The sequence below is a fragment of the Microtus oregoni genome, unplaced genomic scaffold (genome assembly GCF_018167655.1).
Source record: "Microtus oregoni isolate MIOR12 unplaced genomic scaffold, Mior012 000014F_ref0000157, whole genome shotgun sequence".
Taxonomy (NCBI): Eukaryota; Metazoa; Chordata; class Mammalia; order Rodentia; family Cricetidae; genus Microtus; species Microtus oregoni.
The window spans coordinates 19584169-19610388 of record NW_024543073.1 but is presented as its reverse complement, the minus strand read 5'-3'; the positions used below and the strand labels follow the sequence as shown (position 1 = coordinate 19610388).

The following is a 26220-nucleotide window of genomic DNA, read 5'->3' as shown; positions in this document are numbered from 1 at the left end:
TCTGAGCTCTGCTGGATACCATGAATAACATCTACTCTGATGATCATGTGATCTGTCCTGTTCTTTCCAGACATTTTGTTTATTATTAATATTATTTTTTTATTAACTGGGTAGTCCTTAAAACACTGCAGAAGAAAATCCCAGGCATTGGCAGATCTTTGGTGATTATATATACATTAGAAATGTATGCTTTCTTGTTTCTCGGAAAATTGGAAACTTAGTCTACCTCAAGACCCAGCAATACCCCTCTTGGGCATATACCCAAAGGATGCACACTCATACCACAAGGACACTTGCTAATCTATGTTGAAAGTAGCATTATTCATAATAGCTAGAACCTGGAAACAACCTAGATGCCCCTCAACCAAAAAATGGATAAAGAAAATGTGGTACATTTACACAATGGAGTACTACTCAGAAGAAGAGAAAAAAATAACATGAAATTTGCAGTCAAATGGATGAACTATAAAAAATCATCCCAAGTGAGGAAACCCATGCCCAGAAAGACAAACATGGTATGTACTCACTCATAAGTAGATATTAGACATAAAGCCTACAATCCACAACCCCAGAGAAGCTAAGAACCAAGGAATACCCTAAGAGAGACATACATGGATCTCCTTGGGAAGGGGAAATAGATAAGATCACCTGAGTAAATTGGGAGCTTGGGAGAGGGAATGAAGGGTGGAAGGGGAGTAGGGAGGGGAGAAGGAGAGGGAGAGGAAAACATGAGGGATCGGGAAGATTGAGTTGGGGGAAGGTCAGAGAGGGAGAGCAAGGAAAGAGACATCTTGCTAGAGGGAGCCATTATGGGGTTGGCGAGAAACTCAGCACTAGGAAAATTCCCAGGAATCCACAAGTATAACCTCAGCTAAGACTCTAAACAATAGTAGAGAGGGTGCCTTAACTGCCCTTCCCCTATAATCAGAGTGATGACTACCTTTAACTTCATTTCAGAACCTTCATCCAGCAACTGAGGGAAGCAGATGCAGAGCTCCACAGCCAGGGATGGGCTCAGTTCCTGGAATCTAGTCATAGAGAGGGAGGAGTGAAAATATGAGCAAAGGGGTCAAGACCATGATGGGGAAACCCACAGAAACAGCTGTAGAAGCTCACTGATTCTGGAATGACAGCTGGGGAGCCTGCATAGGACCAAAGTAGGTCCTCTGAATGTGAGAGGAAGTTGTGTGGTGTGGGCAGTTTGTGGGACCACTGGCAGTGGGACCAGGATTTATCCCTAGTGCATGAACTGGCTTTTTGGAGCCCATTCCCTTTGGAGGGATACCTTGTTCATCCTAGATAAAGTGGGGAGGGCCTTGGTCATGCCTCAGGTGATGTGACAGACTTTGTTGACTCCCCAAGGGAGGCCTCACCCTCCCTGAGGAGTGGATGGAAATGTGGTGGGTGGAAGGTGAGGGGAGCAGAAGGAGGGGAGGGAGAGGGAACTGGGATCAGTATGTAAAATAAAAAGATTGTTTTTTTTTTTTAAAAAGTGTTAAGTATTTCTCTTAGATGAGCCTCTCTGCTGACGCAAATAATTCTAATCAGACCAAATTAAACTGAATTAAAAGATGCCCATGTTTAATGAAATGCTCCCGGGTGGCCCTGGGAAAGCATAGAGAGGGAAAGAGAGAAAAGGGGAGACCATGAAACCCAGAAACCACATGTTTATTCTCTGAGAAGCAGTTTAAATAGCCTGTAGGAGTGGTCTTGACCCTCCCTGGGGAGGGGTCTTATGCCAGGAGCTGGGGTGCAGCCCCCAGGCAAACAAAAAGGGAAAAAAAGAAATGCATGTCTTTACTTGCCCATTGACAAAGAGCAAGGAGAGCCTAGAAGTATTTGAATTGGAGGGAATGATTTAAAGGCTCTTTAAAAATATTGAAAATCTCTTTTATTTTATTCATTTCCCCTCACATGGCTTAAGTAAAAAGCTCTGTGAATGAAGGCAGTGGCCAGTTCTGCCTTCTATTTTGCGGGAGGAAGTAGTTTTAATTTAATTTTAAGGGCTCCTTTCCCTTTTCTCTGGTGTTCTAACTGCATTTATTAAAGCAGTTGGCTGGTTCTTTAGAATATGTTCCAACTTAATAGAGGCCAAGATGAGCTTAGACAGACAAGCTTCCTTATTTGAAGACGGGAGCATTAAACAAACACCACAGCCCTCACAAATAGCATTTGTGCCTTCGCCGTCAAGTGCAGGTTCGCCCCCTTCAAGATAACTTGTGACAATTTCACACAACTCATCCGGGAACTTTTATAAAGCCTGCAGTTTTAGCAAGAGCGTGATTGTTATCCTGAAGAAAATGTTTTGTCCTTTGCAAAAGACAGTTGAGAGAACACAGAGTAACTATCCAAGTGATAAAGGACTGGTATCCAAAACTAAGCAAAGACTCTGGAAGCTCAACAGTAAGAAAAACTTCAATTGGAAAACGGTCAACAGCTCCAAACAGACACCAAACCAGAAGGTATGCAGATCACAAGGATATGGAAATAGGCTCAGGCTCCTATGCCATCAGGAAATCTGTAAATTAACGGACCCGCAAGACACCAGTGTGAGAGCGGAGAAAGCCTGGGTGGATGTGGAGTGTGGCGAACCCTAATGCCTCAGACCGTGGGAGCAGAAAACAAAACAAACAAACAAAAAATTAAAAAAATACAAACAAACAAACAAAAAACTTCTCCCCATGACTCAGGGACATGGAAAAGCCATCTTCTGGCCAGAGTATGACAGTTGGCAGTGTTTGTAGAAGCTATCAACCAGAACTGTGCCCTGAGACTGCTCCCCTGCAGAGACCTCCTACTGAGACTTGCTAAACCTGCTCCCTGTTCGCCCTGCACACCATAAACTCACCTCCTTATTCAGCCCTAAGTCAATAAACCTGCTTCTCCCTTCAAGCACACAAAACAAGCAGACTGAGGCTCTTGACAGCAGTTGGTGCCTATAAGTCTACATTTCGATCAGTTGTGGATTTCTGTAACACTCTCCATCTGTTGCAGAAAGCCGTTTCCTTGATGAGGGGTGAGGACGACACTTTTATGTGGGCGTAAGATAAATATTTAGAATGTAGTTATTAGGGATTAGTAGTAGTAATGGAACAGCAGCAGTTGAAGGTTCTCTTCCAGGAACCATGACCTCACTAACTCTGAGTAAGTGGCTACGTTTCCAGCACGAGACATGATTTCCCTCTGTTGAGCAGGTCTTATGCCTATTTCGAGAGCCGTTGGTTACTGCCAAGGTATGAGTGCCACTACTGTGCCCTTAGGGTTCCCGTGCCATGCTGGTCATTGCTGTGATTTATGTGGTTCATGGGTTGGTTGGACTATTGGTTGCTTCTCTCCTTTGGAAGCTTCCATGGAGTCTTCTGGCACCATGAGTCTTTAGGGAGGGATCTTTTGGGTCCAGCTCAGGTCCTCTGAGTCCTGTGTGACATACATGGCGTCTTCAGCAATAGGGACTTAACCTCCCACCTCTCAGGTGGAAAATAAAGAGCAATAGTCTATGATGCTTTGGGGGTCCCTTGGACAACGCTGACTTTTAGCTCAAAGGGGAGGAAAAATAAGTATCCTTCCCACACATGATCTTTTCCAACTTACTCCCCAAAGGTGCCAGTTCGGGCTTTATTTTTCCATGATTTTAAATGTATCTCAATTTCTCTTGAATAAAAGCATATCAATCTTTTGGTCAAAACTTGTTAAATTTTCAAGGTTAACATGTATCCAAATTGGTTCCTGCTAATTACTGCCCCTCATTCTTTTCATTCCAATGCCAGTATAGCACTTCATGGTTTTATGACCCAAATGACCTGATCAGCCTCTGATGGACATTTATATTATTTATAATTTTTTCACTATTGCAAATAATTGAGTGCTGATGAGTCATCTCAATTCTCTGAGAAGTCTGAGCATGTCTAGAGGGGGGGGGGTGAAGAGATCTCCCAGGAACCAGCTCTTCCTAACTGAAGGTGTCACACCCTCTAGGATCCTAAGATAATAGGGCTGCATCAGAGGAGACAATTGACCACAAGCACAGAATACTGTGTCCCTTGAAGTGTCCTCTCACCGGCCCCCCGAGCTCTGCTCATTCTCTCGTCTCCCCAAGAACGGGAAGAGCTCCCGGTCCCATCAGCAGGTTCTATTAATACCACAGAGAGGCAGTGGAGAAGGCTGGGAGGTAATCCATCATCGTGACTACCGGGAGCCAAGCAGGGAACAAGGGCGACAGGGAGCCAAGGCTGAGGATTCCAAGGAATGGTGAGGAGTCTCTGAAGAGGCAAATCCTCCACAGGTGAAATCAGAGCAGAAGCAGAGACATGACTCTGGGTCCTATAGTAGGTCTCCATTTTCCCTTCCCCTTGCTGTGGCCAACAACAAGCCCAATGTGCACGTCACAACTGTCTATTTGAAAGCTAGTAATGTTAACGTTTAAATTACTGCACTGTTTGGCACAACCAATAATGTGTTTAATGTACGTTAACTAGAGTACGCAGTCACGTGCTGAAAACTCGGGAGAGAATGCCAGAGTCGCCAGAGCATCTCTTAAGAGCACATATTCAGAAATAAAGAAGAAAAAAAAAGAACGGGCATAACGGTATGCTTAGAACTATTAAAATGGATGACTTTGGGACTGGGAGTGTGGCTCAGTGACAGAGTGCTTGCCTAGCATGCGTGAGGCCCAAGTTTCAATTCTCAGTATGGGGAAAAGAAAAAAGAATGCCTTTAAAGAGGCTAGCCAGAGCTTGGAGTGATAAAATAGGTCGCCCTATCCGTGAGCTGCCACATGTTTGGATCTTTCATGCAGCAGAGGCGCTCTTGCCATGTGACCTTCCTGACAGACTTCAAACAAAGAACAAAATATCTTGGGAACTTTGCTTTAAGAACATTTCAAGCCTCCACGTCCGCTTATTTGTAGATTTTCAAACCTGAATATCGGAGAAGACAGAATCTTAGGAGCATGCTACCTTATCCCTGTAATGGTACACCTGGAACCCGAACCCCCACTTTCTCCTCAGTCACAAGGGCAATGATGGGGAAGGGAGATGCGCCCACATTTCCTAAGGAGGCTTTGGGCAGCACTCCACAAGCTTCCAAGGCTCCTCTGGCTCTGGCACATTGGGTGCTTAGAGCCAGGTGAAGGCAGGCACAGTGCAGAGGGATGGACACTGGAATTGGGTGTCTGCTGATGTACTCCAGTTTGGGGAAAATCACAAGATCTCTGAGCAGCGAGAGGCCTGTGCCATAATAGAAACAAACTAAATATGCACGCACATATTCTCTGTGGACATTCTCTGTATATGCACAGACATGCATCATGTGATTAGGAAGGCCCAGAACCAGAGAAAGCATGGAGCCCCTTGCTCAGAATTTTAAGAGGCAACAGGACAGCCAAGCCCTAAATAAAGCACACAGAGCCCTTTCTAAGGTGAGGTGCTGTGTGTCTGCCTATGGGGATAGCTAAAGACAGGGACCTAGGGTGTGACCGCTCCAGGAATGCACTCTCATTGAGAACAGAGTGGTTGTAACCACACAGCTAAAGCCTTTAGAATATCAGGAAATATTGCTTGCTTCTGGGAGTACAATCTTAATGAAGAGAGAAGGCGATTCATTCATTAAAAAGGAATGCGCTTCCTTTTAAAAATATCACATGAGGGGAAAGGGGTGCTTTTTGTAAAACTCAGCATGCAAAGTAGAAAAGGCATCTTTAAAATTACAGCACCTGCCTACGATATTTCACATATACCAGTAGTATTTCATATATGTCAGTAGTATTTCATATATGCCAGTAGTATTTCATATATGCCAGTAGTATTTCATATATGCCAGTAGTATTTCATATATGCCAGTAGTATTTCATATATGTCAGTAGTATTTCATATATGCCAGTAGTATTTCATATATGTCAGTAGTATTTCATATGCCAGTAGTATTTCATATATGTCAGTAGTATTTCATATGTGTCAGTAGTATTTCATATGCCAGTAGTATTTCATATATGTCAGTAGTATTTCATATATGCCAGTAGTGTTTCATATATGTCAGTAGTATTTCATATGTCAGTAGTATTTCATATATGTCAGTAGTATTTCATATGCCAGTAGTATTTCATATATGTCAGTAGTATTTCATATATGCCAGTAGTATTTCATATATGTTAGTAGTATTTCATATATGTCAGTAGTATTTCATATATGTCAGTAGTATTCGTGCCTATGAACAGCATGCCAGGAGTATTTTATATCTCATCACACGCAACCCTAAATGCTAAAAAACATCTTTCACAGCAGAAAAGAATAAAAGATCAGCAAAGTTAAGAAACTGATCACGATTGTACTATTTTTCTCCCCGTGACATGTTTTAATCATTTGACAGTATTTTTTGAACTCGGGGTACAAAACAAAGCAATGGCCTCTCCTTAATCTTGTCTTCAACCTCCTAAAGTTTAGTGAAAAGAAGCTAGCACTCAAATAATATAAAATAGTTCTTTCCTTTTTCTCTCTCTTTGAGTATGTGTGTGTACATTTTGTGTGGGGTGTGTGTATGCCAAGCACATGTATGTATATGTGTATGTGCATTTTGTGTGGGGTATGCATATGCCAAGCACATGTATGTACTTGTGTGTGTGTGTGTGTGTGTATGTGTGTGTGAAAGAGAGTGGGAGGGAGAGAGTGTGTGTGTGAGAGAGGGGGAGGGGGAGAGAGATGATTGTGTGTGTGTGTGTGTGTGTGTATGCGTGTGTGTGTGATCAACATTATGTCTTCCTCAATCACTTTCCACCTTACTTTTTGACAGAATCTCTTCCTAAACTGAAAACTCATGACTTCAGTGAACTCTAGGGATCCCCCTGCCTCAGCTTCCCCGTTTACCCACGCAAGAACCACACCACACCTTTTACGAGGACCCGAACTCAGGTCCCCCTGCTCGCACATCAAGCACTGTGGCTAACTAAGCCCTCAATCCAGCCCCTTTCGTTTAATTTTTTCTTTCTTTCTTTCTTTCTTTCTTTTTCTTTTTCTTTTTTTTTTTTTTTTTTGTTTTTTGAGACAGGGTTTCTCTGTAGCTTTGGAGCCTGTCCTGGAACTCCCTTTGTAGACCAGGCTGGTCTCAAACTCACAGAGATCCGCCTGCCTCTGCCTCCCAAGTGCTGGGATTAAAGGCGTGTGCCACGGTGAAATTAATAAGCTTTATACACAGATTGCCTGGATTTAACAAATTAAAAATACAATATGCCAAGTTAAATTCATAATGTCATGCAAACAACAAACAATATTTTAGTGCAAATGCACCGGCTGTGGTCAGGTGTTGTTGTCTCCCAGTTCATATCTGGAATTTCATCTCCACAATGACAATATTAACAACTTGGGTCTTCAGGGAAGTGACAAAGGCATGAGGGTACTGCTATGATGAGTGGATTTCCTGCCATAAAAAGAAGTGAGAGGGAGCTGCCGTGTCCCTCCTGTCACGTGAGCGCTTCTGTGACAAGCAGATCTTCAGTATGCCCTAGGCCTAGGGGCTCCTTGACCCTGGACTTTAAACCCACACAAAACTGGGTAGGTGGAGACAGCAAGATCCATGGAGCTGCCTGGCCAGTCTAGCTGAACCAGTGAGTACCAGGGTAAGTGAATGATCGGTCCCCCAAAACAGGGTGCAGGTAACATAACTGAAAAAACCCGAACCCTGACCTCTGGGCTCCATGTGCATACACACATGTATGTGTAAGTACCTGTAAGTAGGAACAACAAACAAGAAAACAAGAGATACCGGTTATAGAGAAAAGAAACAGGCACCCTTGTTCATTGCAGAACAGCATTGCTCAACTTGTGGGTCATGATCCCTTTGGGGGTTGAGTGATAATTTTACAGGAGTAACCCAAGACCATCAGAAAATGCAGATATTTGCATTATAGTTCATAGCAATAGAAAATTACATTTATGGAGTAGTAGCAGAAATAATTTTATGGTTGGAGGTCAACACAACATAAGAATACTGTGTTAAAGGGTCACAGGGCTAACAAGGTTGAGAACCATGGTTTTAGAAGGAAATGTAAATGTTATAACCCCTGTGGATGCTAGTATACCAGTTCCTAAAAACATAAAAATATAATGAATATACGATACAGCATTTCTATTTCTGGATATATGCTCCAATGAATTGAAAGCATGGTCTCAAAAGGACAATTATATACCAAGTTGGGAGATCAGAATTCATAACAGTTAAAATATAAAAGTAGCCCAAGTGTACATAGCTGAATAGACCAGCAGAACATGATCTATGTTCACAATGGGATATCATTTGGCCTTAGTGAGGGAGGAAATTCTAAAACATATTAAAACATGGAGAAATGTTTGGAAATTATGTCAAGAGAAATAAGACAATCACAAAAAGGTAAATGACACACAATCCCATTTTATAAAATATTAGTCACAATCATCGAAACAAAGGGTGGCATATGGATGTTAGCAGCTAGAAAGAGAACGGGGAGCTATCATTCAAGGGGTGCAGGGTTGGAGTTTTGGGAGGTGAGAGAGAATTTCTGAATGGTGGTGCCAATGAGAGCACAACAGCCTTAACACTAATCCAGCTGATGGCACTAAACTGTACCCCTAAGATGGTAATACTACATTATGTTGTATTTATTTCAGCACAGCTTTTAAAAGTGGGAAAACCCCACATAAAGTAGTAGTACTCCATAGGATATCTGCAAAACTAAAAGACGAAGAAGTGAAATATTTATCCCATTTTAATTGCGAAAATAACAGAATAAATAAACAAAGAAAATAACAACATAGTGTACAATTTAAGCTTTAAACATGGCTGTATTAGAAATTAGGCTACACATATTCTAAAGGGCACAACATAGAATTGAATAGGCCACTTTCTCTACAGAAATAGAGCTCCATGGAAAAGTCAATGAGTTAATAAAAATATGTCTTATATTCTACTTATAAACAAAATTCAAATTCAAAATATAACTCATCATCTATTTTCCTATTTCCTGGCCTGAAATATTTTAAGAGTAGAAAGGACCAACCTACCCAATTCACCTAATCTATTTATTTACCTACTTGCTCAGGAGTGTAAGCAGCTGTGATATGCAATGGTTATTAACTGGCCCTCATGGTGGAGAAAGTGTTTGTGATAAAAAAAAATTGGTGTCTTCTTATACTCTTAAGGTATTTCTATCAAGAGTTAAAATGGTACCCTCATCCTGTTGTTATTCTTAGCTGTCTCAAGAAAGACTCTCAATCTGCAGCAAAATTTTACTTGGGATTCTCAATTGTAAAGAGATTCTTAAAAGGAAAAAAATACAAAACCATCGCAGTAATGTATGAAAACTGCATATAGTTGGGGATGGAGGGAGGGATGGAGGGAGTGAAGGAGGGAGGGAAGGAGGGAGGGAAGGAGGGAGACCTGCCTTTCAGATGCTAGCAAACAGACTTGAACTAAAGGATCAGTTTAAACAGACATGTGCTCCATGAGCCTGTGCCAGACAGAAAGCCCAGCCACCAGGAAGCAGGACAACATATTGGTGGATTGTGGCTTCTCCCCTAATGCAACTGCATAGACTCTAAAGAGCATTTTCACTTTGACCATCCCAAGAAATCCACCACTGGGTGTGGTGAGATGAACAGCAGAAGAGAGCTGGCCAAGACGACACACTGACAAATCAGATGTTTCTATAAAAAAATTGTCATCAACAAATTTATTTCAGAATAAGAGCTCACATTCTTCATCATAAGAAAATGGGTTTTTATCTATGTGAGTTTGAGGTCAGCCTGGTCTGCAAGAGCTAGTTCCAGGATAGGCTCCAAAGCTACAGACAAACCCTGTTTCAACCCCCACCCCTCAAAAAAAGAAAGAAAATGGGTTTTTTTGGTGGTCATGTGACATCTGGCATATCGGGACATCTTTTCGGTAATCTCCCTGAGGTTAGGAACTGCACCTTGGTCTCTGAAGCATCATTTACTTTTAAGGAACTGACTGAACAAGCACAATTTTTACCTAAAAGCTCTTAGGTTAAGCTACTGATCAGGCTGGAGAAGCGACTTTCCCTGCCACAGAGCCATGACAAGCCAATTTATTTGTCCACTCCATCACCCAAAGCAGTTAGATGTGCTCCCACCCTTCCTTCCCCTCCCGCCTTCTCCAGAAGGCAGCTAATGGCGTTTGCTTTTAGTTTAGCGCCAGGAAAAGACCGTTGTCGGCAAGTGTTGACACTGAACGCCAAATTCCATTAAGGTAGCAGTGCTGGGAAAGTCCCCATAATTTTTTTTTTTTAAGAACTGTTTTCTTATCCCCAGAAGGGGTTTATTTCCTGTTTTCTGTTCCTACATAGTTTATGCTTCCGAGGCGTCTGAACACAGTTCTGTGAGGAGAAAGAGGTCTGCTGTGAGCTGGTTTTCACCATTCTTTGCTCTGGAGGACGGATGGCAACCATAAAGTACCTGGTGACCAAGCAACATCTCTGGAGACACTGGGCAGCCAGATCTTTGTCTAGGTTTCCTGATAACTACATTTCTCCCTTTTCCCTTTCTCCCTTGCTAGTCTGCCATCCCCTTTATTCCTTTTGTCACACACACTGCAGATTTGGGCTCACTCAATCAAGGCTTTGCCATCGACTTCCCAGAATACGGTCTTAAAGAAAAAAAAAAGGTTGGATTTTTAATTTTCCATCAATGAGCACAAAATCAGCAGTGCTTTTAGTACGCATTTTCATGGCAAAAAAAAATGCGCCACGTTATTTACTAAGCCATTCTCAAATTCCACTTAGACGCCAGGCCTATGCCTAAAGCCTCAAGAAACGGACTGGTGTTAAAGAACCTGATGAACTCAAACACGGAAGCTTTCCCTTGAAACTTGTGGTGAACCTTAGGCCTTTTGAAGCTCTCTAAGACAAAATGAGTTGGCTCTGAGATACTGGCTCTCACTAAGAATTAACTAAAAAAACTTTAAAAAAAATTCTGTAGTCAAGCAGGAAGGAAAGGAGTCCGGCGGGAGAAAGGAATATCAGGGCATCCCTCTGAGACTTAAAAGATGCCTCATCTCTGGGTACCCAGGGGAGCCCTGGAACCTTCTCAGCGCTCTCACTGTGGCGCACTGCGGAGCCCTTCGCCTGCCAGCAGCCTCTGTCCTGCCTGGCTTTCTCTGCCGCCCCTGCCGCAGTCTATCCTCCCACCCCGGTCCCCCAGTCTGCTGCTTTCTGCACAGGGCGCGCCGCGGGGCATCCATCACTCCGGAGCCTTTGACGCACACACGCACTCCCAGACAGACTGGGTCTCCTAGCCCTCCCTCCCGCTGCGCCCGCCCCATCGCGGGGCAGCATTTACATCACGCCCACACGTAGAGGGTGACGCGAGCACCCCCCACCCTCGCTCTCGTAGTCCAGGCGGTACCTCCAGAGCTGGTGACTCAGCTCCTCCCTCTCCGCCCCCGCGCGTGGCGCCTGAGGTTCCCGCACGCCCACGAAGATGTTCTTTGCATCTGTGATGGGGTGCTGGCTGCCCGAGTCAAGTTCATTCCGGTATTCTATAATCTTCCCGGGTCAGTCAGAGGAGTCCTAGCAACGCGGGAGAAAGTACTCCCAATTCTAGACCCAGTTTGAAGGGGGAAAGTCCACCAAGAGAAAATGGTGGGCTGTCGCCCCATTTCCTGTTGGCTTTAAATCAAGAGACCTCGGTAGTAGTAGTTGTTGCTGTCATCATCATCATCATCATCATCATCATCATCATCATCACCATCATTTTTATTGGGGACGTTCCTTCTCCCAAGAACCTCTCACTCTTAGATGCGCTTTGCTGCGCCAGGCGCATAGTGGACGCTCCATAGTGTTTTGCTGAATGGAGGTGCAGTGTAAGAAGTGTGGATTCTTATAAAGGGCCACAGCCCGCACACTTCCCTGCTCTCAGCCTTTTGGTGCGGGCGTACAGATGCTATTCGCGGGTTTTGGGGGATTTGTGAAAGAGTTTGAACATTCACGGGGTTTCTATTAGCCTCCCGTAGAGTCGACCGCGACTCCCCATGCTTTCCCATCACCCGCACATCTGCAGAGGGATCCCCGCAGAAAAGTTGAGGCTGCAGTGATGGCTTGGTGATGGCGGGCGCTCCCGTCTACCTGATTTGAATAGTCTCTCCTGGCCCTCCTGAAGCCCCTTTGTCCCCCACCCCGCAGTAAAGAAACCTGGAGACGCCTGCAGGAGCAACCCTGAACGCCTGCTGCTGCCCACCCACCTGCCCCGGAATCCCAAGCATAGCGCGCCTTTGACTTGCCACAGCCCAGTAAACCTGGGGTCGTTCCGCTACCTCCGTGAGATTTCTCCCTCCCCATCCTAACACAGGGGGCCAGCGAGCAGCCTTCCCCACCTGCAGACGCTTTCCTGGAGCCAGAGCCGGCAAAGTTGAGCTGGTTGCGCTTCTGCAAGGCTGCAAAAAGTTCCCTGACTGCAATGCTCGGTTTCCCGGTCCAGAAGGGGAGTCTGGCAGAGAACGATTTTTCGCCAAGATTGCGGGGGCCTCCTTACTCACCGTTTCAGCCGCCGGGGTCCCCCTACCCTGAGCCGTGTCTGCAATGCAGCCGTCGCCGCGCGGGCACCCCTTCACTTGCTGCCCGGAGCCGCCTCGGTCTGCCACTCTCTCCTGCAGCGCGCTCAGTGGTGACTCTTTTGAACGCGGCAGCGACGAGAGGAGGGGCGGGAAAGTGGCTCCGGGCTGCCACGCTGCGGTCCTCCTCCGCCTCCTCCTCCCCTTGATGCTGCAGTGGCGGGCGGCGGCGTGGCGAGAGTAGAAGCGATGCGCTGGGAGGGAGTTACGGCGCGCGGGGGAGGAGGGCGTTGTGCAAGGCTGGGCGAGCTCCTGGTGTGATGCGGAGGCGCCGCTGAGGTGCGGGTCCCGGGAAGGAGGTGCGGTACTTTTGGAGAAGTCTGTAGCCCAGGAAAAGAGAAAGGTGCCAGTGCTGAATTAGTCACCGGGTGTGACTGTGCCTTGCCCACTTGGCCGCCCTTTGGGCCGGACCCCCGGAAGGCACAAGGAAATTGTTGATCATTGGAAGGCAGTGCTCAGAGAGCAAGGCTTTTGGTCTGTTTCTGGACCTGCAGCTGGTCAGTTTTGACTTGACTTTCAGTAAGTAAGTAGGCAGGAGCTTATCATTCCCCTACCTCAATCTCCATGCTGGTACACAGTCGAGAAGAAACTTGGGGCATAGTAGAAGCAACTTCGCTCGCGGGGTGTGTATGTGTGTTCCCAAACCAGGTAGGGCCAGGCAGCAAAACTGGTGGAACTGCTTAATATTAAAAGAGAAAGACGCGAGAATGTTGCTGTGTTCCCAGGGATGCCTTTTCCTGAAGAGGGTAAGAAACCCCAACCTCAGCCTCACCTAAGCTCTGGGGCTGGACTACTAACTGAAATTCATCTTCGAGGCCACACCCAAGCACCTACTCTGCCTTGGCATGGCAGGGCGTCGCCCTCCTGTCACCCCCCATCCTAGACCACCGGAAGGGACGCAGTGCGAAGCAGGACATACCTAAATAAGAGACCCTGCCTTCTCCGCGCTCACAAGGAACTCACGGGCTTTGGAAGGGCCCTGCAGGCAGGTGCCCACCGGCAATCATCTCTCTTGTAATGGTGACTCGGGGTGAGAGACAAAGCGCGGCGCCATTGGAGGCTGCAGTGGGTGGAACTCGCAGGCACAACCGCTCCTGCAATGTACTTTATGCGAGTAAACAGCCTGCATGTTTGAATGGTGGCGGGGGGGGGGGCAGGGGGTAAAAGCTTGGCGGTGCGGACACATATGTAAACATTGTATGTAAGTGTGCTGGAGAAGAGCAGTCAGGCTTTGCTGAGAGCCATAGACCGCCGGAGGGGACCACGTGGCTGGCCAGTGACAGTGATATGCAGGGCTACATGTGTGCCACCATTCAGGATGCAATGAAGAGAATGTGCCCAGTCCTAAGCCTCTGGTTGCCCCTCCTTGCAGCTCTGGAATTCTGAGACTCAGGATTCTCAGGTCCCATTGAATTTGTTAAGAATATACAGGAAGGATGTCCACCTGAGTGGGTTAATGTTTATGCCGTCCAATCATCTTCGCAGCACCACCGTAAATTGTGGCAAACAGCAAAACAATTAACCAAAACAAGAGCCAGACAGGTTTTCAAAGACCACCCCAAAAAGTGTATGTTTTTCTAAATGATAACATTCTAATGATCTTTTCTCAAATACTTACCCTCCTGTTCTCTTAAGATATGCATGAATGTTGGATGTGGTGGGTCACACCTTTAATCTCAGTACTGGGGAGGCAGAGCCAGGTGGTGGATCTCTGTGATTTAAAGGCTGCCTGCTCACATTGCAAGTTCAAGGCCAACTAGGAGTACATAGTGAGACTCTGTCTCAAAACAAACAAACAAACAAAAAACAAAAACAACATCAATAAAGAAACTGTGAGGGCAATATGATTGGTAACATTTTTGAGAGAATAGAAGACAAAGTCCAGGATTCCAACAATCAAATCTAATGGTGGAAGCACTGCCCACTCTTCAACACAGCAACTTAGCACCATCAACTCGTGAAGAGAAAGTGTCTATTTGCCTCTCAGCCTTTGAGGTTCCAGCCTCTGATACACTATACTGGTTTTGGGTCATCAAATAGTAGGAGCATGGGAGCACCTACATCACCATGATCCAGGGAGCAAAGTGAACAAGGCCTAGTCCAGGGCCCTTCAGGCCATTCTCTGTCGCCCAGTGACTTCTCACTTGGTCCAATAGTGCTACCTTCTAGAACAGTCCTTTAACAAGTGCGCCTTTGAGGGACATGCGAGATCCAAACAATGCGATTCCCCCAAATGTTTGCACTATGATTCTGAGGGAAAGCAGAGATAAATCTCACTACCATCCGTTGCAGAGGACTGCTGAAGATGTTGCTATAGCTTAAATGAATCAAGAGAATGTAGACATGGAGGAGGGATAAACACACTTGTTTAACAAATTTTGGGTAAAGCATGCTGTAGATATTTGCATCCCCAAACTCTGTTATTTTGCATAACTGATTTAAAACAGATGCGCAATTATGACATCAGTTTACTATATGGCTGGTAGGCATGAGCATTGCGTCTTCCAGTAGTAACAGATAGAAATCCTTTCCGGAGGATCCTCTTACATTCTAGAAACCAAAAACTTCCCCCACACAAAAAGTGGGATAGCAATGAGCACATGATAATGAGCACACAGACTATAAGGATGTCCCCACAAAGGAGCACTGGCTATTCTGCAGAAGAATCTGTAGACGGGTCACATATCTTCCATTACCTGAAGAGAAAAAAAAAAGAGTTTAAAGCCTAGACAGGGAATAGGAAACTGTAAGGAAAGATCAATCATGCTTGAACAGGCATTCAACCTCTGTCGCCTCTACTGTTCATCCTCCCAGCACCCATCCATGAGTCCTCACATCTAAACACACCCTACACTTTTCTGATTGTATTGAGGGAGTCTCCCTCTTTAAAATGTGGTGTCCTTTCCTTTATTTGGCAATACATGCAGAATGCTAAAATCATTTTTCTTCCTATTTTACAGAAGAGCTTGGAACATCATGGATACGTGACTCCAGAAACATGGTACAACAAAACAGAACTTCCAGCTACATGCAGAACTCCTGGCTTGTTTTAGGATTGAGTGATTCAACGGTGGAAATCAAGAAAGGAAAGAATGTGAACATTATTTTATATAACCGATTGAAATAAATGAAAGACTAATAAACACAATTTTAATGTGTGTTACCCAAAAGAGGCAGTGTCTTGACTCGGAAAGGTAGTTGATATGTCCAAAGGATTTGGAACTTCTATGATTGTAGGGTCAGAAATTGTCCCTTTCTGTCAGACATGAGTCTACTCATTTCTTTTGCTCAATAGCAAGGTCCTTTAAAATTTGTAACAAAATTAAAGAACACTAAATGCCTGCAAAATGGAAACACTGTTCTGTGACTGATCAGGGGAGATGTGACTATCTATCCCTCAGCCCAAGGTAGAGCACCATCTATAAACCAAAGACGATTTCTCTCAAGTCTGGTGTAGTGAGCCAATGAGGTTCTGGGGTTCACCTGCAGGGGCGAGGATGACTCAAAGCAGCTGAATCATGCAAAGCCCTCCTGCTAAGCAAAGCACAGGATGCTCAAAGAAAGCTGCATCCCTAGAGTTCCCTGCACACCTCGCAGGCAGCTGTGTAAGTGGAAACTCTGGCTCCAGAAGTTGTGTCAGCTTAAGTAATTCCAGGTGGGGTCTCGTGAAACTTAGAACCCTGGGAATTTCCTGTGGCTCTTAAATTCCAGTAACATCCTGAGCTTTTCCATGCTCTCACCTCCCACTAGGAGAGAGTGTTTCAATTAGGAGGAAATAGCTATGCCACACAAATGCTGTCTTCGGGACCTTCTACATATCCTTCCTGGCTAAACTAATCATTTCTTTCAAAGTTTCACAGATTCAAGTACAGATATGTTGCTTGCTGGACCAGGGGGAAATGTCCTTGTAATGGCGCCCTGATAACATCAGCCATCTGCCAAACTCAAGTTTCCCCTTGGCAGAAGGCTTCCCTTGCTCTTTCTTGATTTCCCCCAGTGTAACACCAGACTCTACTGTCATCTTCTTCCTATCATATATTCTAGAAATACTGGCCCAAGGTGGGACTCCCACGGCAAACTAAGATCTACTCTGGTTATGTGCTTTAGAAAGTAGCCTCATATTCTCTCTCTCTTCTCTCTTCTCTCTTCTCTCTTCTCTCTCTCTCTCTCTCTCTCTCTCTCTCTCTCTCTCTCTCTCTCCCATTTGACACTGGATTGTGGGGGGATATTTACCCAGGCAAAAGGGCCTGGGGGCCTACAGTCCCCTGCTGGCCTGACCAAGCTAATCCTAGGACTATCTGAGCATGCAGTATCTAACTTCCCCAGATAGAGCCAAGCTAGTTCTGCCAAGGGACCCCAGCAACAGCTGCGGTAAATGACATTAAGGTGCTTACATTTCTGGTCACAGAGGCATCTACGTGAGGACATGGTCTGGAGACCCTTCGTGACTGCTCAGAAACCACAGAAGAGATTAGTCTAATTAAAAAACACACAGAAGTGGCAAAGCCAAGTAATTTCAAAGAAATCAAGTCAGAAATGGTGTCTCGCAGCCAGGACAGCCTTCCTTCCATTGGGGGCCATGCACTGCTTTCTTTTCAAAGAATCCATCTTAAGTTAGAGCCGCTTGTTCCTAACTAGAAGCATTCTTATACACACACTTCCCATATACTCCCAAATAAAAGTACCTAGTCCTAGCACAGCTTGGAAGTGCCTACGAATTTGAGGTGAACTCTATGCAGAGTTCACTTCTGTTGGGAAAACAAGAAAGATGTGTCCATCTGTCATATCCCGGTGTCTAGCACAGTTCCTGGATCATGGAAGGCATTTGGAAATAACAGCTTACGGCCAACATGGCCTCAGGATCTTAGCTAGCAAAAGGGAACCTTTAGAAGTCCAGATGGAAGGCTGGAAATGAGAAACACTGGCTCAGTGAACATTCAACTTCTGGGAGAATCTTTCTGCTCAAATGGACAAGGAAAAAAGCTTCCCCAGATAGATTCAGGGAAATCTAGGAGGCCTCGAGCCAAATGGGTAGCTCCGGGGGGGAAGGCACATGTCACTTAGCACTCTTGCTGGGGTGGAAATGAGGTGGAGAAAACGCCCACGAGAGATTCTCTTCAGAATAAAGAGGAAGAATTCGATGTGTGGAAAACTCTCTTATGGAAGAGATGCAAGGTGGATTTTGGAGCACTCGAAGCTGATCAGGGCTGTGCTCTGGGTGTGTTTGTGGGGATGTAGCTGTTTTCCTTCATATAGTTTGTCCCTGTTTATCTGCGTGCCTAGAATAAAGTCAAATTTGTCATTGGATCCATGTTCAGCTTTAGTGAATACAGCGACTCCAAAGATGAGGGGGCAGAGTGGGGAAGCAGCCCCTGACATCTGATGGGGAAGGCAAAGCCAGGGCCTCCACACAAAGCACTGTAGGGGTCATAATTGGTTGGGGACAACTAGAAGCACAAATATGAGTAGGTCAACTGACTGCCCCAAACTTCCCAGTTAACTGAACAGGAACAGCTTCGAGGAAAGAGCAGATTCCTTCAAGCCAAGCAACCATTGCCACAAAGTACTGAACAAGTAGTTCATAACAACTATCTATGACTTAAGCCACCCAGGAATGTCAAACACTCATTAACCTTCAAATAATGAGAATAAAGACTTCAGCGTTCTCGTCTGTGGAGAAACAGTTTTGAGGCCTCTTCTCAGAGTTGTCAGTGGGCTAGGATTCTGTTGGTTGCCTATAGCAGCAACTGTTCCAAAGTCACCACGCAGTGAATTTCTTCCCTTTCCCCACCGTCTCTCCTGCTGATTGCATCTCTCCATGCAATAGCACCGTGAGGGCAGGGACATCGGATCGTGAACAGCGTTAAAGCCCATTTACTCCAGCCAACCCACACAATACGCCTTCCACGTGAGTGCGCCTAAATGCCTTTGGAGAACAATTCATCTTCCATGTTCCTTTTTGAACTTGGCTTCCTAAAATAAGGATTTTCCAAGGGTCTTCCCATGTGTGTGATTATAGCTTGAACATCTGAAAAGCTTCTTTAGAAGGCAAATTTGCACAATATGCTTGAGAAATTTCCTGCATCCTTAAGTTTTTCTTTGGCTACAAAAAAAAATAATCTCTCACGGTTACCTTTCATTTCTCAGTGACTTTTACTGCAGCTATGACACCACACATACACACACACCACACACTACACAAAGTATTTTCTGTGTAGCTCAAATCTGAATATATTCACTGGGTCTCTCACATTTTCCCCAGTTCCATTTCCCTATTTAGCATCCCACGACAGGTCTGCTAACATATTGAATTCTATTAAATTATTTTTCTGTTCAAACTAGAATTATTGCTCCCATGTTCAGAATCTGTCTTGCATAATCATTTTGCTCCAAATTAGTGTTCTAACACTCAGTCTTTCTATTTTAATAATAGACAAGCTGATTTCCTTATATGATCTAGCTATTAAAATGCATGTAGTATACTCCTGGGGAGAGAGGTTCACTTCTATTTTTAGGATGATCCGTAGGTATTGGTGCTGACCAACTTTTAGGTCACAAATGGCTTCTTATTTTAAGAAGCAACCAGACTCTGCATGTTAAAGATGGAAACACTGGTATTAATAGTTGGTCTAATTTGTTTTCTTCTTCCTCTGCATTTAGACTAAAGCTATTCTCTGCTGACCAAAAAAGTATTTTAAAACTCTTCCCACCCCCATATTCACCTCGCTATCCTCAGTCTCAAGAAGAGGATTCTGGTATCCTATTAACTGTTTCCTAAATAACAACACATCCTATATGCAAATTAAATCTCCCATGACACAATTGAGGTCATTTATATATAAATTGGAAGTCTAGAACCGTAGGTGCTTTTATGTGTTTTTTTTTTCCTCCACTTCCTTCTTATGGTTTCCTGTAGATCTTAACAAAGTAGCTCTCTGTTGACCAGGATTTCTGTCCCACCTGGTCCTGCAGTCGTTCAGTCCCAAAGAAATACACAGAGGTCTATATTAATCACAAACTGATTGGTCCAGTAGCTCAGGCTTCCAATTAATTAATTCTTATAACTTATATTAGTCCATAATTCTTGTCTGTGTTAGCCATGTGGCTTGGTATCTTTTTTGGCAAGGCAGTCACATCTTGCTTCCTCTGCAACTGGGTCACGACTGGAGACTGAGCTTCCCTCTTCCCAGAATTCTCCTGTTCTCATTGCCCCACCTCTACTTGCTGCCTAGTTGTCCTGCCTATACTTCCTGCCTGGCTACTGGCCAATCAGAATTTTTTTAAAAAATAATACAAGTGACAGGATAAATGCCCATGTTCCCACAGCAGCGCTCCGCCTTTATGACTGACAGAAAGTCAAATCAAGTTCACACCAGGCTATTGTCAATGCCAAGAGGACATAGGAAGGCTCCCTATGCGAGTCTATGTTGTGGTTTAACAAATGGCTATTTTTCTGTCTTCAGCCTCATAGAAGGCCTTGCTTCGGGCACAGTAGACAAACGCCTGACAGAATATTCTAGACAAGAAGCCCATTGGTTCCATAGCTGTCTCTGTGGTAGGATGCGAGGACACTTCCACTCTGCTCGTCTGAAAATGCATCCATAGATTCAGGGCAACTGCTGAGAATCCCTAGAAAACTGGCAGAAGCTTGTCTGAACTCTGTTTCAGTCGAGGGTTTGTGGGCAGTGGCGATCTGGTTAGAGTGTAGCCTGGTAGATTGCACCAGTCACACTGGGCATTGTGCCTGGTCTCTCATCTCAGTATGAGGTAAGGCCAGGAGCCTGGTTGTGGGCCAGGGCCCTGGAGATCTGGGTTGCTCCCAGATGTGGGCTAAACTGAACTCCAGGCTTCAGAGCTGAAGAGACAGCTCCAAGAATGCAGCCCAGAGTGCCGAGCCAGCAGTCAGAGCAACTGAGGCATCTGTCTAATAAAGCTGTCGGAACTAGGACCAGGGATGAGGCCTGCATCAGGGAAAGGATGAAAACAACAGATCACTAACCAAAGGCTGACACAGGCCAAAGAATGTGTGGGACTAAGGAAAACAAAATCATAGGCAGGCTTGAAGAATCACAGGGAGAAGAATGACAACCGGGAACATCAGAGGCTTAGCAACAAGGTTAACACTGGCGCGGAGAAAGTCACTCTAAGGCTAGCGTCATCGCAGCGCGTTCTCCTGTACTCCTCTGACCCCGGCTCAGCTGAAGATGTGTCGTAAGGGAGTCGCTCAGACAGAGGATCCGACATCCACTCAGACGATGACCTGTAAGAGGATGACAGCTCTTGTTGTCCTTGGCTGAGCTTCAAAACATATGGTGTTGACACAGAAACTTTGCACCCTGATTCTTGGCAGAGAGGGACCAACACCTTCTAAACTTCTCCTGTTCTTTTCTTTTCAAAAGCCCAGTTGTGCCTTGCAAAGATCTACCTATCTACAGAAGTCCCGAAAACCACACCCTGTATCCACCTGATGCTGCTTGGAATGTCACACCCTGATTGCATTTCATTGCTCGTCTCCCTTTGTGCCTTCCTATGTCCCCACTTTGCCAGCACTGTTAATGCTCTTTTGCATCTGTAATGTCCCATCAGCTGCACAGGGACACTATGAGAAACACTGTTCAGATGGCGGCCAAGGCTTTGGTCAGCCAGTCAGGGAGTCTATCTTTTAAGAACCAAGGAAGGTTTTTTGTTTTATCTATTCTTGGGAGCAATAAAAGTTAATCTACAGCTATAAAAAATCATTGATTTTGTCCAGGTTGTATTTTCCTCCCTGATAGAGGTTTTGGCTAAACCTCTTCCTACAAGATTTGGAGTGGGAGCAATTAAGGACATAGATAAAATTATTTTGTCAGGAAATAATTCTTCTTATGAGGAAATAATTTCCTCTATATGAATTATTTTGAAGGATAAAGCAAATGCCCAAACGACACAGCAATTTCAGTTGTGAATTCACATTCCAAAGCCCAGAATAAGGGCAAAGCTAACTAAACTTGTCACACTGTAAACCTGCAGTTTTAACTGGGATGAGAGGGTACTTGAATATTAGGAGGAAACATATTAACAACAATATTATGGGCACCTAAGAAAATCTTTTGCTAGATCTCACTATGTGTTGAAAGGTTAGTCTAATATTTCACGCCAATGCCTGGTTCTTTAGAAATTCAGAACAAAATTATGTACCTTTCAGAAAAGTGGTTTGACCTAGACCAGCAGGTCATTCTTCAGTGACAGGTTTCTGAGAGATAAACAGGGGATGAGGAGTAACAAAGAAGAGAGGAAAGCTGGGGTCAGGAGGTTTTGCACAAGCAAGTTTATTAAGAAGTACAGCATTTTATATACAGTTGGCAAGAAGTGGGGGATGGAGCCATCATACAATGGGGTGAAGTCAGCAGGAAGTTGATCACACCATGTTGCACAAAGGGAACACAGGGCATCTCAAGTGCATCCCAGACTGAGTACTCAGAGACTTAGGGCTGATAATTCTAGTCTATTTCTGAGGGAAAGTCATGCTCCTAGAAACTGAAACTATAACCCCTTGGAGGCCCAGGCCTGAGCCCCAGCCTAGACCTTTCCAAGTCCACCCTTGGACAAGGACACGGAATTCACAGTCTCTGTTCTTTCATCTGGGTCTTTGAGAAAGCCTTGGGTTGACCTGGCTCCCAACAGTGGATGGTTCTAGAGATCCTATGACGTGAGATAAGACAGACTCAGAAAGACAAATAGCTCTTATTTTCCTTCATATGTAGAATCTAGATTTTTAAAAAATAACACATAAAAGCGGAGGTGGGAGAATTTGGAAAGAGAAAGTGAACCAGCAAGAATGAGGCTCAAGAGAGGTTACGAGGAAGTGAACATGATCCAAATGTACCATATTTATGTATGAAAACATCATAACTCTCATTACTTGCAATTTTTTAAAAAAAGAATTTGAGGGGCCATAATCAGCTCAGCAGGTGAGAGTTTCTCCTGTTCTTCCAGAGGACCAAAATTTGGTTCCTAGCATCTATGTTTAGCAGCTTCCAACTGCCTGTAACTCCAGCGTCAGAGGATCCCATGCCTTCTTCAGCGTCCTCAGGTCCTGGACTCATATGCATGCACACCCACACATTTACATGTGCAGGGGGCATAAAAGAAAGTAAGGAAAGAAAAAAAAGAAAAGAAACCAAGGTCTAGAGAAGTGCAATTCTCAGATAAATACGCAATATTATCCTTATTGAACGTTAAGTGTATTCCCCTTAAAATCAAGACTGAAATGAATGGACAGCATTGAACTTAGCCTTACAAAAACTAGATAACAAAATAAAAGTATGGAACAAAGACTTGATATTATGACAGCAGAAAAAAGTGAGGGAAAATCATTATTATTATCAAGGCCGCATATGTATAAACATCATGAGAAAATTAATGAAGGAAATGGTTGAATACAGATAAATATCCCCAGATCCCGATTTAAACTCCAGATTGGCAATAATCCATTATGGGATATAATGGGGGGGGGAACCCATTTATAAAAACAGGAGAAAATTTGAAGTGGACAGAAAAAACTTAACAAGAAAACTGAGAACCACACAAGCAAAAGCATAGAATTTTACCCAAAGATTTAAAAGTTGAATATATGGAAACATGCATTCTTAAGTGAGAATGTGAACGTTTGAAGATACCTAATGTAATTTAGATGTGGACTGTCCCCTGCAATCTCTCGTATTTGAACACTTGGTCCCTGCTGAGGGGCGGGCTCTAGATAAAACTTCACTGGTGCAAGTGGGTTACTGGTGGGGGTGCGCATTTGAAGACCCTTATCCTGGTCCCACTTCCTGTCTTCTCTCAGCTTCCTGACTAACGGCACAATGTAATCAGTCAACTCATACTCTTGCCAAGATGCCTCCCCCACCTCATGAGGGTATCCCTTCAAACTGCGAGTCAGAGAAACCCTTCCTTCTTTAAATTGCTTTGTGGCAGGTAGTTAATTATAGCAACTAGAAAAATAACAGCAAATTATGTTTTCAAAGTTATGGCTTAACAAGGCACAAACTCAAAGGAATTTGGGGAGAGACTTTCATAAAGAGTGGAAAAGTGCTCAGATATGTAAAATGAGAAAAGATTGTTCCAAAAAATAAATTTAATTAACAGAAAGAATGAGGCCTGAATAAGCATTTTGGGGGTGGCAAAAGAATAAATATGTTTGCTCCTAAACATAAAGGTGCAATAATTAACTTTGTTTGGTACTAGCCTGAGATAGTTTGCAATCCCAATGCAGACAAAATCTGGCCAAAACATACATGAAAATACAAGAATTGTGTAATGATGAATCAGTCAAATAAGTTAGCTCTTTGAGGGAGAAAACCAAGTCTGTATCTTTTTTCAAGTTTCAAATGAAAAGTTTGTTATAAAACCATTAGCCAGGTGTTGGTGACGCATGCCTGTAATCCCAACATTCGGGAGGTAGAGGCAGGAGAACCTCTGTGAGTTTGAGGCCAGCCTGGTCTACAGAGTGAGTTCCAGAACAGTCTCTATAGCTACTGAGAAAACCTGTTTTGAAAAACTGAAAAAAATTAAATACTAGATTAAAAACGAAGTAACTATTTCTCAAACCTATTGACAAGTGAAAAAATTCTAAGTTCAATTATCAAAGGAAAATATCATAAATATTGTGATTCATGGCCTGGGTGCTTCCAAAGATACTTTGGAAAATTTGTTTATATTATAAGGCAAAAATGGGCAAAGCCAGAAAGAAGACTGAAAACATTTGCAACAAATCTGAAAAAACAAACAAACAAACTGATAACCTAAACAGCCCCACTTTTACACAAATCACGGAGGGAAAATAATGTCCCATTAGGTAAGTGAATAAACAAAACGATGTGAAATTCTGAACCACAAAAGAGGGACCACAAAGAGTAAATAACAAGCATTTAGTTTCACCAACATCCAGCACAATATAATTTATGTTTACAATATATTATTCCTTTTAAAATTATTTTAAGTAAAATTATGAACTAACACCATGTATTTCTATTTTAGGGGCTTAAATCAATAAAAAAAATCAGTAGAATGACAATTTTTTTCTTAAGGAAAGAGGCCCAAACAAGGTTGAATACAAGCCTCCCATGATGCTGGAAGTGAGTTGTGCTTGGTTTCTGAAACATTCAGTGCCCAACAGCAAAAGGACCATCTAACTATGCGACACCATCAAAGTGTAGATGCCTGCTGATTATAAAAAGCACTTTCTCAGCTACTTTCCCTGTAGCTCTGATAAAACACCCTGACAAAAGCAACTTGGAGGAGAAAGGGTTGGTTTGGCTCACAGTTGGTGGTTGTGGTCTGTCATGCCAGGGAGTCGCAGTAGCAGGAGTGTGAAGCGGCTGGTCACATGGTGTCCACAGTCAGGAAGCAGAGAGCCTTGAAGGCGTGTGCTCAGCTTGCTTTATCCTTTACACAGCCCAGGATCCTAGCTCAGGGAATGGTGCCACACAGGGCAGCTCTTCCCACCTCAAGTAAACTTATCAAGTAATCTCCCACAGGCATGACTAGCAGGCTGTCTCCCAAGAGATCCTAGACCTCAGCTAGTGGACAGTTGAGATCAACTATCTCTAGTATCTCCTTCCTCAACAGTGAAATTCTTCCCTGTTTTTTTTACACAATTTTTATTTAGTTTTTGATATTATAATTACAGTTCTCCCTTCCCTTCCCTTTAATGTTCTCCTTTCCATTCTCCTTCAAATTCATGTCCTCCTTTTAATTCATTGCTATTACATGCATATATGCATATGTATAGACTTAGTTATCCCTAAATATAACCTGCTCAGTACATATACTGTTATGTGTATGTATGTTTTCAGGACTGATAGGCACTGGATAACCAATTGGTATGTTCTTTCCTGGGGAAGACCACCTCTCCTGCTCCCAAATTCCCCAACCTCTAGTTCTTTGTTCAGGGTTGAGCCTCATTGGTCCCCCTTCCCTTGTCCACTTTAGCGTGTCCATTTGTGTCATCCTTGTTTAGCTTGTGTTTTAGCAGTCTTGCTTGTGAGTCATTATGGCGTAGCCTCTCTGACATTACTAGGAGACACAATCTCAAAGCAAAGTCCCTGATCCTCTGGCTCTTCTTCTACAGCGTTCCCTGAGCCTTAGGTATGGGAGGTTTTAGTAGATGTATCTATTGGGACTAGACTCCACAATGCTGCCTTTTGGCTAGCTGTGGTTTTCTGTGATGGTCTCTATCTGTTACACTGAGACACTTCCTTGATGAGGGCAGAAGTCTACACTTATCTTTGGGCATAAGGGCAAATGTCTATACACTGTCATTGTGGATTATGCTGGTTTAGTATACTGGTGGTTGTAGATTCCCCTCCAATAACCATGATTTCCCTAGCACTGAGAAGTTAGCTAGGTTTCCATTACCAGGCATGGTTTCCCTCTTGTTGAGTGAGTCTTAAGTCCTGCTAGAGAGCTGGTGGTTACGGCTAAGGTGTGTGTTCCACTGCAGATCCCTTAGGGTAATTGTGCCATGCTGGTCCTTGATGTGGTTCATAGGCAGCACAACTCGGCAGGGTTGTTGGCTAACTTCCTCCTTCAGAAGCTTGCATGGAATCTTCAAGTACCATGAAAGCTATTCCTCGGGAAAGAATCATTCAG

At 44.1% G+C, this 26220-nt stretch overlaps 1 protein-coding gene across 1 annotated transcript in view; it reads right to left on the bottom strand.

Annotated features, from left to right (window-relative positions):
• Nucleotides 1-12625, bottom strand: part of Sv2c (synaptic vesicle glycoprotein 2C) — a 177548-nt gene extending 164923 nt beyond the window's left edge. The window contains exon 1 of the mRNA XM_041663321.1: nt 12514-12625. The gene's annotated coding sequence lies outside the window, so the exon portion shown is untranslated. The remainder of the gene's footprint in view (nt 1-12513) is intronic.
• Between the last annotated feature and the right edge of the window lie 13595 nt (nt 12626-26220).